This window comes from Pygocentrus nattereri, chromosome 11, assembly GCF_015220715.1.
Source record: "Pygocentrus nattereri isolate fPygNat1 chromosome 11, fPygNat1.pri, whole genome shotgun sequence".
Classification (NCBI taxonomy): Eukaryota; Metazoa; Chordata; class Actinopteri; order Characiformes; family Serrasalmidae; genus Pygocentrus; species Pygocentrus nattereri.
The window spans coordinates 26,919,143-26,932,650 of NC_051221.1; positions in this window are offsets into that span (position 1 = coordinate 26,919,143).

The window sequence follows — 13,508 nt, forward strand, 5'->3', positions numbered from 1 at the left end:
GCCCATGTGGTAATATCCATTACAGAATGATGCCGGTTTTTAATGCAGTGTTGCCTGAGGGATCGAAGGTCACGGGCCAATGTTGGTTTTCTGCCTTGCTACTTACTTGCAGAGATTTCTCCAGATTCTCTGAATCTTTTGATGATATTATGGACTGTAGATGATGAAAGCCCTAAATTCCTTGCAACTGCATGCTGAGAAACGTTATTCTTAAACTGTTGGACTATTTGTCTTTGACTATTTGGACAGTTGTTCACAAAGTGGTGAACCTTGCCCCATCCTTGCTTGTGAATGACTGAGCCTTTCAGGGACGCTCCCTTTATACCCAATCATGACACTCACCTGTTTCCAATTAACCTGTTCACCTGTGGAATGTTCCAAACAGTCTTTTGTTTCCCCTGTCCCAACTTCACTGGAACGTGTTGCAGGCATCAAATTCAAAATGAGTGAATATTTGCAAAAAACAACAAAGTTTATCTGTTTGCACATTAAATATATTGTCTTTGTAGAGTATTCAGTTGAATATAGGTTGAAAAGGATTTGCAAATCATTGTATTCTGTTTTTATTTGTTTTACACAATGTCCCAACTTCACTGGAATTGGGGTTGTAACACCAATAAATTATAAATAATGCATTTTCTTAATTGACTGTATTTCAGATAATTATGAATCTTATAGCTAATGCCTATGTAATGGTGTATATAAATAAATGTGTGTGTGTGTGTGTGTGTGTGTGTGTGTGTGTGTGTGCAAGAAATGTAAGTATGGAACAAAAGTTAACATTTTTAAACATTAAATTATTATGAAAATAACTCTTACGAACTGCAAAATTTAGTGTAAGTGTTGTATTGGTACATTTGCAATGAGTCTTTTGCACAGAAAGAAAAAGGAAAACAAATATTATATCTCATTGAATTTATTTATTATTAAAAGGTGTCTCTAAGAGTTTTATTTGGTTGCAGAGATTACTCAGTCCTTTGGAAATGGTTGCCTTGAGTGTTTAGTTGTTTTTATTTAAAGGGCCCATATACTGGAAAACTAAAACTTTTAAACTAAGTTTAACATAGTACATAAACAATGATTTGGGATGCCGGGGAGCGAGGAGACGGACACATACGCTGAAATAAGCAACTTTTATTATGGGCAAATCCAGGGTCATAGTCACAATGGTCTAGGGTGAAACAGCCAACACGGAGAGAAGGAGGGACAGACATGATAAAATGAAAACAGGATCAACAAACAATGGGGGCCAGAAGAAACAAACACCAAACAATATCAAACACTTCAAACAAAGGGCAAAGCACAGGGCTTAAATAACACAGGGTAAACAAGGGACAGGCGGGATACAAGTGGAGACAATCAGGGGTGGAGTCATGAAACAAGGGGGCTGGACTAAAAAAAAAAAAACCAAAACACAACATGAACACATGGACAGGACTGGAAGGGGGCAATGGGACACTATTGAGTTCTGTGTATCTAGTCCATATATGGAAAGTAAGCTGCACAAACAGCTTGTTTTGAATTCATTATTTAGTGACGTCACAAAACCTAAAAATCCATGTTAAGCCTACAGCATTTTAGCCCTGCCAAATCACAGTTGAAGTTATAAAAGATGTTTAAACCCAGACTACTTCTTGAATGAAGAAAAATACAGAACAGCCAATCAGAACAGAGCTTGTTTACATATTTCAGTCTTTTAAGACACAGCAACAAAAACATGCTGTTTACTTCTAAGGGATAAAGGAAATTTGGAAAATGGCTGTGTAAATGTGAGCGTTTCTGGTACATAAACCAACAAAAATGTTTAAGTGGACCACAGGAGAACAATATACAAGACAAAAATAGAATATATGACATTTAATTATTTGCATAACTTGACTTAGAAATGTATAATTAATGGAGAGTGAATTGGGAATACAAAGGAGAGTGAATTGGGAATACAAATTCATGCGGAATCCTGGGAACAGGCCATAGAAAGGATTCGATCTACCACCTCTTGTGCCCGTCTCGGACAATTTAAGGTCTTATACAGGGTGCATTTCTCTAAGGCTAGGCTATCTGTACTGTATCCGGAAATGGAAGACAAATGTGATAAATGCTATGGCTCTCCTTGTCATCTTAGCCACATGTTTTTTCTTTGTCCTGATCTGAAAGGCTTCTGGGAGGGTTATTTTACGACTATGTCCACTGTTCTTGGGGTGAATCTCCAACCTTGCCCTCTGATCGCTATATTTGGGATTCCCGACCCCTCATTAGCACTTAGCTCTACACAGAAGGATATTATAGCTTTCACATCCTTACTAGCAAGACGCACCTTATTGTTGCATTGGAAGTCTGTTAAACATCCTTCTATCTCCCGTTGGCTCAAGGACGTCATTTTTTTTTTTAAACTTGAGAAAATTAAATATACGTTGAGAGGATGTACGGTCAAATTTTTCCATAAATGGCAACCCTTTATTTCTTATTTCACTAATATGGAGACACTACCTGATTGAGTGTGTGCTTGTTTTTGTGTTGCATTTTATATTGTTTAGAAAAATGGCAATATGTGAGTTGGTCATGTTGAGCTGAGGTGGGGGCGTTGGGGGAGGGGTGGTTATTGTTTAATACACGGTAGTTAGTAATTAGTTCAATTATTTTATCCTTCATTGTTATCAAGGTTTTTTTTTGGGGGGGGGGGGATTGGGTTAGTTTGGTGTTGTTTGATTTGATTCAAAAAGCGAAAAATGGGAATTGGTGAATTGTATTTGTGTGATTGGAAGTATTGTATTTTTCCAAAAAAAAAAAAAAAGAAATGTATAATTAATGTTTTAGTAAGTTTGTTACACTGGAGGTTTTGTTAGGGATGACTTCCAGGAACTGGGTTAAAAATTTGAGTACTGAAATCATTGATATGATTTGCACAAATTCCTCACAAATCTCAACAGATTTGTGAGTGACCACTTGTTGGACACGCAAGTGGACAGCAATATCATCCAGGAGGATATTACTCCTGTCAGGACAGAAATTACTGTATGCATAAGCTGAATGGTACCAAGATCACTTAAGAGAATATATTGATTACCACATGACCAGTGACTAATAATATTAAGAAATTAAAGTTAATGATGTAGCAACCACAAAAGCCATGAATATGTTGCAAAACCAGAAACAATGCATAAACAGTGAGAGGTGCCCTTGCGTGTGATGCTAACATCATATCAACAAAGAACTTCAAACTACAGCAAACTGTTGAAATAATAACAAAGAGTGTCTGAGTCTGAGTGGCAGAACCACAGGGTTATGCAATGAGCTGGTTGTCACCAACTCCACCATCTTCAGTAGTTTTCCAGAGCACTTTCCTATTACAAGTTAGTGAATGTGCCAGTATAACGAACACCAAACCCAAAACAAAACCTACAATATGTCTAAATGTGCCACTGCACTCATTCACATCATAATGACATGCTCTGGGAGGCTAGTCATGGCTAATAAAAAGACCAGTCCACTTAATTATACCATACAGCACTGTTTCTGTCGCTATTCATACAGCATCTAGCTTGGCACAAAAACACCTAAGAATGCTCTTTATCAACTCTAACTCAGTGATTCACATCCAGCCAGATACATTTACATGCTTTGGATAATTTGTGGTGCCAAATGGCTGAAAGAACAGTACAACATGGCTGACATGCTATATCAGAGGTGGGGAACTCCGGTTCTGGAGGGCCTGATTCCTGGATAATTTTCTTGCACAAACACACGTCAGCAGTTGACTACCAGATTTAGTTATTGTGTCAGAGCAAGACAAGGCAAGACAAATTTATTTATATAGCATTTTTCATGCACTGCAGCCATTCAAAGTGCTTTAGAACTAACAATGCTACAAATTTAACTCAAAAATCAATAAACTGTTTAAAAGGCCAGGGCCTGTTGGCAGGTCTTACGGTTTATTACATACTTCTATAACCTAAGAATAGCTCAACCAGTTTGCACTGGACTCCCTGTAGATACTGAATAAAACATCTCAGTATGTAATAAACCTGAGATTTTAAGGGGTTAAAATAGAGGAAATATAAGCATTAAATCAAAAATCAAATTAAAATTTAAGTTAGGATAAAGTGCTGTTACAAGAGAGAAGTGCAGTAGAGCTAACAGTGTTTTAAGCTGAGCTGAAAGCTGCTCAAATAGGAACATTTCCAGCCCTGAAGAAAAGTATGTTGGGGCTCTTCTAAGGTTCTCTGGCAGCTGGTTCCATTTAAGAACAGCATACTAGCTAAACTCTGCTTCTGGATGTTTAGTCTTTACTGTCAGCAGGACTAACTGACCTAATGATGGTTCCTAGATCTGAGAGCTCTGCTTGGCTCATATCGCTGCTGCATATCAGATAACAGCGCTGGTCTTACACCATTAAGCAATTTATTGGGACAATGTGTGTTGAAAAAAATTCTACTTCTGTTTATGATTATTCTGTTTCTTTTTTCTTTTTCTTATATACACACAAACATTGAGAGAGCTGAATAAGATATACACTCGTCAGCCACTTTATTAGAACATATACTTTATTGCCAAAAGTATTTGCTCGTTTGCCTTCACACGCATATGAAATTGAGTGACATCCCATTCTTAATCCATAGGGTTTAATATGATGTTGGCCCACCCTTTGCAGCTATAACAGCTTCAACTTTTCTGCAAAGGCTTTCCACAAGGGTTAGGAGTGTGTTTATGGGAATTTTCGACCATTCTTTCAGAAGCACATTTGTGAGGTCAGACACTGTTGTTGGACGAGAAGGCCTGGCTCACACACCACTCTACTTCATCCCAAAGGTATTCTGTTGGGTTGAGGTCAGGACTCTGTGCAGGCCAGTCAAGTTCTTCCACACCAAACTCGTTTATCCATGTCTTTATGCACCTTGCTCTGTGCGCTTTACACTGCATTCGGTTGGTGATGTGGTGATGACATACTTGGTGATGTAAGCCTTGGATGCAGCTGCTCAGCCATGGAAACCCATTCCATGAAGCTCTCTACACTGTTCTTGAGCTAATCTGAAGGCCACATGAAGTTTGGAGGTCTGTAGCGATTGACTCTGCAGAAAGTTGGTGACCTCTGCACACTATGTGCTTCAGCATCCACTGAACCTGCTCTGTCTTTTTACATGGCCTACCACTTCGTGGCTGAGTTGCTGTTGTTCCCAATCATTCCCACTGACAGTTGATTGTGAAATATTTAGTAGCAAGGAAATTTCATGAATGGACTTGTTGCACAGATGGCATACTATCACAGTACCACGCTGGAATTCCAGCTCCTGAGCTCCTGAGAGCGGCCCATTCTATCACAAATGTTTGTAGAAGCAGTCGGCATGCCTAGGTACTTGGTTTTATACACTATGGAAGTGATTGGAACACCTTATTGTTAATGGAAGTCAATGGAACCAGATTTTTTTCCATGTCATTTTGGGCCATTTCTTGTAGTCCATTCCTTACAAATTTACGTACAATGTAAAGAGCAGCAGGCATTTTCAAATTATGTCAAAAACTGAAAAACGACAAAAATGGAAATACGAGGTTTTGTTCCGACAATAGCGATATGTAATATGCAATAAAGGAAGGCAGTTGGAGAGTAAAGCACGTGTGTTGAACTGTCTGTTGTGTCTCTAACTGAATAATGCGGTTTATTATTGTAGCAAACAATAGAACATGGTGTAAGAAGCGGGATACGAATATGCACCTGATTTTGTTCTCCCTTCTTTTTCCTGACCGACTAGCAGCTTTTTCCAACTTCTGTAAAGAGTTCCTGAGAGCAGAACAGTGGCTGAACGAACACTACGGTGCTGAATATGAGCCTGTTTCAAGTCCCACCACCAGAGAAATTCACGTTCAGGGCTGAAGACTGGCCCAGATGGATAAAGCGTTTTGAGAGGTTTCGAATTGCATCAGGTCTGGAAATGCAAGCAGACGAAAACCAGGTAAATGTGCTCATATACGTGATGGGGGAAGAAGCAGAGGACATTTTGACCTCTTTACATCTAAGCCTCGCCAAAGCAAGTGGATTTTGCACGGTCAAAAACAAGTTGGACGCTTACTTCATAACACGTAGAAACGTCATCTTCGAGAGGGCCAAATTTAATCAGAGGCAGCTGTAGTTGGGTGAGTCCATTGACTCATCACTGCACTTCACTGCCTGGCTTTGCAGATACGGAGCGCTGCATGATGAAATGGTGATGGACAGACTAGTTGGGTTCAGAGACACTAAACTGTCTAAGCAGTTACAGATGGACCCTGAATTAACTCTCGAAAAGGCAGTCACCAGAGCACGACAGAGCAAGTAAAAAAGCAACAAGAAATGTTAAAAAAAAAATATCAGAGCAGATACAGCTAACACGCAGTTCGATAGCGTGCACTCACAGCAGTGAGGGGATGGTAAATACACATTGTCCAAGCCACAGCCGCCCCAGTCAGCCAGCAGAATTCCACGAAAAAAGACTATAAAAGCTACACAGTGCAAAAGGTGTGGAGACATGAATGGTCATAGTCTGCAGCAGTGCCCAGCTAAGGAGGCAGTCTGCAATCATTGCAGGAAAAAAGGGCATTATGACAGAGGATGCTGAACTAAAAAGTTGAGGGGAATGTTGCAAAACTGACTGAAAATGGAGAAGATGAGGCCCTATTCCTTGGCTCACTTACAGTCAGTGCAGGTGAAGGTCCTTGGATGACAGAAATAAAAATGGATCACTGCAACAACGTGTGTAAAATAGACACAGGCGCAGATGTAACAGTGGTGCCAGAGACACTGTGCAACTAGGAATAGTACACTAGAAAGGTCATCAAAGGTCCTAAAGGGCACAAGAGGGAGACCATTGTCATTAAAAGGTAAATTCATAGCCACACTGAAGAAAAGACAGACGTGCACACTACAGGAGTTTTATGTTGTGGAGGGATTGACCACACCATTACTGGGTTGTTCAGCTGCCACAGCACTGCATTTGGCAGCCTGACTGGATGTTGTCAACCTAGTCTCAGAAGAAGCAGTAAAAGCAGAATTCCTAAAGTTATTCAATGGCCTAGGGGAGCTGCAGGGAGCTGAACAAATCAGAATTAAAATGGAACTAACAACATAGCCTGGGCTGGTACTGTATGATCCAAATGCTGAAACACTGGTTTCTGCTGATGCTTCATAATATGGTCTAGGTGCTGTTCTCATCCAAAAGCGACCAGATCAAGAATGAAAACCAGTAGTGTATGCTTCACGGCCCTCACCAACAGGTATGCACAGATAGAGAAGGAGGCGCTGACCTCCACATGGGCCTGTGAGAAGTTTACGGAGTTTCTCATAGGGAAAAATATCCAAACAGAGACAGACCACAAACCCTTGGTCCCCTTGTTGGGCTTGAAAACATTAGACGCACTCCCGCCACGGATACAGTGCCTCAGAATGACACTAGTGAGATTCTCATACATGATTCCACATGTGTCCAGCAAAAACATTGCAACGGCAGATGTGCTTTCCAGAGCTCCTGTAAGTGGCACAGCAGACGGACTACAAGAGAAAGAGATCAACCTGTATGTTGACACTGTCATGACAAGTCTGCTACAAGCGCAGAAAGAGCAAAATTCAACAGCAACCCCATACTTCACCAATTTAAAAAAACATTGTCTAGAGGGCTGGCCAGATAAATTCTCTGTCAATGTGACAACCCATCTGCCATTCTCATGTGAATTCACTGTACAAAATTGAGTGCTAATCAGGGGGGATAGAATAGTTATTCCAGCATCACTCCAAGGAGACAAACTGAACAAGCTGCACGAGAGACATGTGGGCATAACGAAATGTAGAGAGAGAGCTAAACAGTCAGTGTGGTGGCCAGGCCTTAGCAAGGAACTGAAACTGATGATTGAAAACTATGATGCATGTGCACGTGAGAGAACCAACCTAAAGGAGCCAATGCTGCTTACATCATTTCCAACCAGAAAATGGTCCATGGTAGGAGCAGATCTCTTTCAGTACAGCAACCAACACTACCTCATCATTGCTGACTATTATTCCAGATTCTTTGAAGTTGCTAAGATGTCATCCACAACTTCAGAAGCAACGATCCAGCACTTCAAATAAATTTTTGCTCACCACGGAATTCCAGAGATTGTGCATTCAGAAAATGGGCCACAGTTTGCATCGGATTGCTTCAGACGCTTTGCACAGGATTGGGGCATTAGTCATCCAGTCCTGGCTGAGAGGGCAGTGAGAACAATCAAGAATCTGCTATAAAAGTCAAGTTATCCCTATCTCGCTCTCATGGCCTACCATGCTGCTCCACTGGCTAATGGATATAGCCCCATTGAGCTTTTCATGGGAAGAAAGATTAGAACACCTGTTCCCGTGTTCCTGTCCCAACTCAAGGCAAAATGTGTGGACTGGAGGAAGCTAAAAGAGAAAGAGAACACATACAAACAAAAACACAATTATGACCGCAGACACATATCCTATGACAGACCTTCACCCGGGAAAACATGTGGATAAAAGACACAGTGGAACATGGCACAGTTGTGTCTCCTGACGACAAACCCAGATCTTACATTGTGGAAACACCTGGGGGCTCCCTATAGAGAAACAGTTTCCATCTCTCTCTGACACCAGGAGAGCATTTTGAGAGTAAAGTTCATGTGTTGAGTCATCGGTTGTGTCTCTAATTCCATAAAGGGGTTTATTATTTTACCAAACAATAGAACAAATTCTTCATGTCATGGGTTCATCACGGTACTGGAAACATTCCTCAGAGTTTCTGGTTCTGTTAACATGATGGCTTTACATAATTCCTGCAGATTTGTCAGCTGCACATTCATGCTGAGAGCATCCTGTTCTGCCACATCCCAAAGGTGCTCTATTGAATTCAGATCTGGCTGAAGGACAACAAACACATTGTTACATTCAGGGAACCAGTTTGAGATGACATTGTGACAAGATTAACTTGCTGGTTGTAGCTATTAAAACATGAATAAACTGGGTCATGCATAGATGTACATGCCCAGTAACAATACTCAGTTTGGCTGGGGCATTCAAACAATGTTTGATTGCTACTTGTTTGCCCAGTGTGTGCCAGAAAAACATCAATTTCACAACACTGAATCACGACCTCCATCAACTTTAACTGTAGATGCAAGGTAGCAGAAACCAGACCAGGTGACATTTTTCCAATCTTCAGCCTGTCCAGTCTACCTGAACCTGAGCCCACTTTAATCTCAGATTCCTGTTCTTGGTACAAGAAGTACAAAAGGTACAAGCTATTTGTTTTTTGCTATTTGAGATTAGACATAAGATTATCCACCTAGGGGAAAGTCAAAGGACAGTAAGTGAAAGAACAACATGTTCTTTCCTGGTTTCTGTCCATTTCAACACTGTGAGTCTGAAAGGATGTGTAGCTGTTGAGAAGCTGTTGCTGAGAAAAGAAAAAAAAAGAAAATTTTAGAGAAAAAGAAAACATCAGTAAATGTGTTTGGGATCAATTGGATCGTGAGAAGCAAAAAAAGGCAACTTCTAAGACTGAAGCTTGGAGGTGTGAAAAATAATCAGATTTCTTTGCTTAAAGAAAGCTGAAAGCAAGAAACCGATAAGAATGGAAGCTGTTATATAGGAAAATGGTGCACACACTAAACACAAAAAAATCATTTAGTTGTTAAAGCCTCTGTGTAATGTTCTTTTAAACATATGTTAAATGCTTTTTTCTTCTGTTGGAAACTGAATATATCAATATCATGCTGCTATAACAAACTTGCACTCTGGACTTCATATTGCTGCTAACTTCCTACTCTCCCTCTCTTGTGTACTTCTATTTATTTATCTATTTTAATAACAGCTCTTGGGTGTAAACTGGACCATGAGATCTTAATTTCGTTCCACCTCATGTACCATGTGATGCGAATGACAATAAAATCTCCTTGAATCCTTGAATAACTTGTACTGTTTTGACTGGAAATTAAATAAATGAAGGTGGTCTTTGAGATTTCCCCAGTACTGTACAAAATAACAAAAAATTAAGTTTCCTAGGTCTTAAATGTAAAAATGTGCAAATTCTAACTATGTTTATGCTTACCAGATGAATTATTATCTAAAGACATTTCAATCTACTTCTTTGTTCCATGGCCACAGCTCCAAGTCATGAGATAGATTTCTCAGGAAGTATCACAGAATGACTAATCGTAAATGCAAAGAAACATAAGGAGTTGTTTGGTTTCCTACTAAAGGAGTGAATGGATCAGCAACCATTATCAGGGAAATCGATTGTGTCATTCAGATAGAGACATGCTTGCCCTGTGATATCAAATCGAAATGAATTGTCAAACCTCTTTTTCACCCAGTGCAACAAAAACTAGGAATTATAAACAAGAACAAGTGTTAGAAAACAAGCAAAAATAACAATGCAGTGTATAACAAAGAACCATAGAATACAGATACTAAAATATGTATAGTTTGGTAAAGTGTGTGGCACAGCCAGAATGTTTTGCAGACAGCACAATCTACCTTAGATATTCTTAAGTTTGTCAGTTTTACAGAAGATTGACGAAAAAGGACGTGTCATTCTGCTCTTTATAAACTTTGCCGTTCAGTGACGAGAAAATTGCTGTGATGTTGATAGAAGACATCTGTCAAGTCAGATTTCTCCAATTTAAAGATTTCAGCAAGATACACTAATCAGGCATAACATTACGACCTTGTTTTTACACTCTTTGTCCATTTTATTTTCCACTTACTACATAGGTACTACATTACTACATCCAGCCAGCAGCATCCTGTGACCACTGATGAAGGATTGGAGGATGATTAGCTCATATTGTACAGCAAGAGATGTCGTCTCTCTCTTTACACCTACAGGGTGAACTGACAACTCAGGTGCGTCTAATAGAGTGGACAGTGAGTGGACACATTGTTTAAAAATGAGTGTAGAAACAAGGAGGTGCTCATATCATGTTATGTCTGGTTGGTGTATGTACAGACATGCACATTCAGAGTCTTTATTAAGCTTCAGCAACATTTCAGCCTCAAAATCCTCATCAGTGACGGGCTCTGTTTGGGGTGAGAATCAGGCCTGAATAATCTCTGTAGCAGAGCTGCTGCAGCTCCACAGCAGAGCTAGATTTTTGGAGAATGCATAACTGCTAATTCACCAGCCTTTAACACTGAAGGCTGACGTGCAGACTGTTGATCACACAGCAACTCAGAGAATGAAATGAATCGATAATTTGACATGAGTAAATGACGCAGCAGTACAATCTGGCACCTCAGGCATCATTTAAGGTGGAACCGGACAATTCGAACGAGAAGCTGGAGGATGAGAAGCGACTTCAACCTCGTCAAAAGTCAAACATTGAGAAGCGACTACCACTGAGCTGAAGGTTAAAGCAGAGCAAAGTGAGTCTGAGTTCACGCTTATATTTTTAGCCTGAGCTACAGCATCAGCACAAACTGAGACGTACTTACAGCCAAGATGGTAAAACTGACATAAAATGTCGTGCCTGCCAAGGTAGTTTGATTTTTGTTGAAAGGACAAAACGGCTCTTCTTAACGTTCGACCCCTGAGTTAAGCCTACTAGTGAGGGGTGATCAGCACGTGGGATGAGCGCGTGCACGTTTGTTTGAGCTGTCCGCGGCAAAGTCATTACTGCGCAGTCGCCACCAGCCCAGTAAACGACCGCGCTCTATGGTTCCTATGCTTCAGGTTTGCTACGGTTAAAGGATTGACTGAAGCCTGTAGCGAAATTGTAGTGAAGATTTTCACTATAGCTACACAAAACTTTGTAGGCGCTACAGCTGCTAGCTACATTTCATACAACTATAGCGGCTACAGCTACTAGCTACTAAAATTTGTAGCTAACTACAAAAAGTAGCGCGCTACTTAGCTACTCCCCCATCCCTGGGCATAACATAGTTAATGTGGTTATTTATTGCTTCAAGTGTTTAGACCTCCGGTCATGGAGAGAAAGCTCAGGGAAACTCCCAGAAGAAACAGGTAATAACATAATGACAACAGGACGAAGTATCTGTGGCTTGGCCTTAGGTCGATTTTAGATTTTTAGAACTAGGTCTAGAGGTGGGGTTAGTGTTCTTATCTATTTAGCTCATATAACCACCCTGATAAGAATTCCAGTGAATCTTACCATGCTTGTAATATTTCCTTTGAATGTTTCCTGACATCATGTTGAGGAGTAATAAAGTCAGAGAGGAATAGGAGCTGGTCTCTTATCATAAGGAATATCCTCATCCTGGAATGCACCTAGAATGTTTGAACAGCGTTGCTAAGAATTTTTCTCAGTTGTCTTAGTTTCTAAGTTAATGAGTAGGACCTGAGGGCATTTTATGAAGTCTTCATAACCAGTCATTGTATGTAATCAGTAATACATTAAAGCAGAGTGTACAGTAATGTTGGTAAGTTGGTACTGACAGATAATTGTGTGAACAAGTTCGGTAGTAGTAGTAACAAAACAGTAACAAAACAATACAGACTTCTGTATGTTTGCATCTAAAATATCTTTGTGCACACCTGAGTTCAGCATCCCACCGATGAACACAAGCTGACCAACACTTCTTTAAGAAAAAGATTACCAGACTTTGACGTCTATGTCTTTGTGCTTCATAGGACTTTTAGTGAAGTCTGGTTAGAATTCTTCTCCAGGCTTTTTCCACACAGTCATCAGTTTGATGTTGTAATAAAAGTGTTTTTCTCTCAAACAGACATCATGTTACTAAACATTAATGAAGCAACCAAAGAACTTAAAGTTTTCCATAAATAAGTGTCCAAATACTTTTATGGAGATTATATAATGTATACTGTTTATTTACAAAACATTCTAGTGCTACTTATAAGCATATAACTTTTTTTGTGACTCCTGTATCTGCTGAAGTGCTTCCATTTCTCACTGCAGTTGTGTTAGTTTTTAAATACACTATATTTCCAAAAGTATTTGCTCGCTTGCCTTCACATGCATATGAACTTGAGAGACATCCATCCATCCATTTTCTAAGCCGCTTCTCCGTCAGGGTCGCGGGGGGTGCTGGAGCCTATCCCAGCAGTCTTCGGGCGGAAGGCAGGTCGCTAGTCCATCGCAGGGCACTTGAGAGACATCCCATTCTTAATCCATATGGTATAATATGCTGTCTGCCCACCCTTTGCAGCTATAACAGCTTCAGCTCTTCTGGGAAGGCTTTCCACAAGGTTTAGGAGTGTGTTTTTGGGAATTTTTGACCATTCTTTCAGAAGCGTATTTGTTAGGTCAGACACTGATGTTGGACGAGAAGGCCTAGCTTGCAGTCTCCGCACTAATTCATCCCAAAGGTGTTTTGTTGGGTTGAGGTCAGGACTCTGTGCAGGCCAGTCAAGTTCTTCCACACCAAACTCGCTCATCCATGTCTTTATGGACCTTGCTTTGTGCACTGGTGTGCAGTCATGTTGGAACAGGAAGGGGCCATCCCCAAACTGTTCCCACAAAGTTGGGAGCATGAAATTGTCCAAAATCTCATGGTCTGCTGAGGCATTAAAATT